Source organism: Cupressus sempervirens, chromosome 7, assembly GCF_028749045.1.
Source record: "Cupressus sempervirens isolate cs-2001-9-10 chromosome 7, ASM2874904v1, whole genome shotgun sequence".
Taxonomy (NCBI): Eukaryota; Viridiplantae; Streptophyta; class Pinopsida; order Cupressales; family Cupressaceae; genus Cupressus; species Cupressus sempervirens.
In genome coordinates, this window is record NC_143124.1 from 754211515 (window position 1) to 754215363 (window position 3849).

Genomic DNA, 3849 nt, shown 5'->3' on the forward strand with positions numbered 1-3849 from the left:
GTCTTTAAACACTATCTAAGCTCACACACCTTGATTCCACTTTGCCAATGAGATACAATCAAACTACAAACAACTACCTCTGCCATAATTTCTTGCACACTGGTCTGCTACCAATCTTTACCAAATGAGTTGTAACTCATCCAATACTTAATAAAAATTTAAGGGAACATAGCTATAACATCTAAAATTAACTATGAACATGATGCTAAGCTCGCAAAATTTAACCCATTGTGTGCCATCTTCAACATCAATAAAACCTCTACGATCTACAAAATCCCTGTCTATGATGAACTCAAACATATATGTTGTCATCAATGACAAACCTATCATCAATACAACACATCATCAACATATCAAAGCACTAACTAGACATGTATACCTAACACCTTCATTATGGAAGAGATGTAAGAGAGAAATATGAAGGAATAAGAGGTGTGATCCTAAACATTGATGGTAAAAAGATATAGATTAATCTGAAAGCACAATTATATAAATTTTTATTTGTTCAATCATAATAATCTATTTTAAAAATATAGAAGAAATAAATTTATTTACAAGTAAATCTCAAGCCTAAATATAGAAGAAATAAAATGAATTAAATAAATCAAATTATCATAATACTTGAATACTACAGAATAATATGAATACTACAGAATAATATAAAACAATTATATTTATAAATTATATATAAAATAGAGATTAGTTTTACTATTTAAAAATTATACTTGATTGCAGCAACATTAAAAGTTAATGACAGATTGAAATTGAATTTTTATAGAGATAAATACTGGCTCAATTTTTTTTTCATAAAAATTCCAAAACAACTATTTCAAACATAATTAGGAATTATTGGCAGGATAGGAATAATAAGATTATTCTTCACTCAATAGAGGACATGAAAAAGCCACCAGAAAGAGTACGAAGTGGATGTGACATCATCAAGACTGATTACAAGCATACTAGAAAGAAACCATTGTTTACATAGAAAGAGTACGTGACAGTTAGAGATAATTTTTGTTAAGAGAAAGGACAGAACATTCCAGCATTAGTTTGAGCTGCTCTGTACAAATCAGAGAATAATGTTTCGGTGTAGTGGAAGAGTTGTTGAATTGAATGGAAACATATCCATTAAACACAAACCAAACTCACGAAGAATGCATATATATATATAGAGAGAGAGAGAGAGAGAATAGCATGTTGGTTATTGTACAAAAGGAGAATTTCAGCATCATCATCATTATCTGCTGAAAATGGTGAAATACAATACTTTTATGATCAGCAGCACAATTGGGAGGAATTTGTGTGTTTTTGTGCTTCTAGTGGCAGTCTGTGCTGTGGGTCATCCCTATGGCTTAAGCCCAAGTTTCTATGAACATTCTTGTCCAAATGCCTTGTCCATTGTCAAGTCCGTGGTGGAGAAGGCTGTTGAGAAAGAGGCTCGCATGGCTGCTTCTTTACTTCGCCTTCATTTCCATGACTGTTTTGTTCAGGTACAAATATATGTAACAATTTTATATTTATTATTTATTATGACTTTTGAATTTGATTGTGTACTGTATTTTCCATTAATATTTCAGACCACCCATGGAATAAAGAACTGCAATCAGAATCATTGGTTTATATAGAAATATCACTGGTACATTGCGAAGGGTTTAGAATTTTAGATATTATAAATTGTGTGTTTTTGATAAAGATAGCAAATAGGAATTGAAAGAATCTATTTTTTAATATAAAAGTCAAGAAATAGAATCAGAAACATTTAACATTAACAGAATTAGTACAATGCAGCAGTTCGAGCCACTGACAGCCTGCCATTCCAAATTGTTTGTTACTTTGAACTTTTAAGTGTCCTAAATAACAAACAACATAAATGTAAGATTGTTTTCTAGATGTCCCCAAAAATATGCTTGAGCTCCTTTTACAAATAGTGCCAATTGAGTGATGTGGTTCAAAATTCAAATACATCTTCCCAATATTGTGTTTGTGCATGACAGGGTTGTGATGGTTCAGTGTTGTTAGATGACACTCCAACATTCAAGGGGGAGAAGACAGCAGTGCCCAATAACAATTCCATAAGAGGGTTTGATGTGGTGGATCAAATTAAATCAGAATTGGAAAAAGAGTGCCCAGGGGTTGTGTCTTGTGCTGATATCCTTGCCATTGCAACAAGGGATTCAGTTGTTCTGGTTATACACTTTCTCTTACATTGTCAAATAATTATATTGATTGCATTACAACTACATTTCACTGACATTAATGCTTCATTTAATTGAATGGCTCTATTATACAAATACATTTCTTTGCTGGGCTGTTATTCAATGGTGGAGAGAGCAGAGTGGAGGGCAAGAGTGGAATGTAGTGCTAGGAAGAAGGGATTCAAGAAGTGCAAATTTGAGTGGAGCCAATCAAAATACTCCTGCCCCAAACTCAACTCTGCAGACCATTATTACCAAATTTAAACTCAAAGGTCTCAACCAGCTAGATTTGGTTGCACTTTAAGGTGCTGAATTATAGACTATCAACTGACCTTTCAATTTTGATTAATGAATCAATGAGGCTATAAATGGAATATCTTATTTCTATTTAACTTTAGTGATAGTATTTAAACAAGATTTAATGACAAGAACATTATCTATTAATTTCAGATTCGTACAATTCATTTCTAATATTAAATTTTGTATTTGGACTTGATTGTGTATGTTTTTTAGCATCAACGTTTCAGATTACATTCTATGATCTATCATCAGATCACACTCCGTAACATGATGATGGATCACTAAACCTATGATGGATTACCGAGTGTGATTCGGAATGTTGATGCTCAAGAAAATACACAATCGAATCCAAAAACCAAATTTGATATAAGAACAACATCACCATAACTTAATCATCAGTAAATGAAAATACCAACACTTAATGTTTCTCACTAGATTCTCTTGCCTTTTATATGTTTTCTAGACAATCCTTATTCAATTATCTTTTATTTATTTCCATTGAATCTGAAATGAATCAAGACAGGTTTAACATGTCTGATACATTCTTGGGCAGGTGGGCACACCATTGGTCACTCTAGATGCACAAGTTTCAGGCAAAGGCTTTATGGGAAACCAAATTTGATAATGGAGCAGAATTATTCAATAGATTTGAAATCACAATGCCCAAGATTTGGAGGAGACAATATCTTGTCAACCTTAGATGCTGGTAGGCCTACTAAATTTGATAGTCACTACTTCCAAAACTTGGAAAACTTCAAGGGGCTATTAATATCTGATCAGGAGCTCTATGCAAATCAAAAGGACTCTCCAAATTATCTGACTAGAGCAGTTGTGAGTGCATATGCTAAGAATGAGAAGATGTTCTTTGAGAAATTTGCAAAATCTATAGTGAAGATGGGCAGCATCAAGCACTTAGTTGGATATAGAGGACAGGTTAGAAAGAAATGTGGTCGCATGAACTAAAAATAAGGCTGGGCAGACAAATAAAGCCTAAGTTATTTGGTTAATATCACCTCCTTGGAGACTTTGAAGAATCCATATTTCTAATATGGCAATTGCTTGTTTATTTATTCAATATGTACTCTATTTTATTATTTTTCTGATTTTTTAAGTTTTATAAAATGTCCTTATTTAAAGTTTACTTTGAAATGTTCAGTGATTTCATTTGAAATAAATTCTTGTTTATAATTATTTTATAAACTGTACATTTAATAAATGTTATAAATGACTGATTCATTTTTTTTTTAATTTTTTTTTTTTGCAAAAAGAGGGGTAAAAATTTATTAAGACAGAAAGGAATACAACAAGGAGAGCTCAACAAGGAGCTCGATCCTGAGCAACAAGATCATCAAAT

The 3849-nt window shown here is 32.1% G+C and overlaps 1 pseudogene; it reads left to right on the forward strand.

Moving 5' to 3' along the window:
* The first annotated feature begins 1271 nt into the window (after nt 1-1271).
* Nucleotides 1272-3458, forward strand: LOC149549462 (peroxidase 49-like; annotated as a pseudogene).
* The last annotated feature ends 391 nt before the right edge of the window (nt 3459-3849 follow it).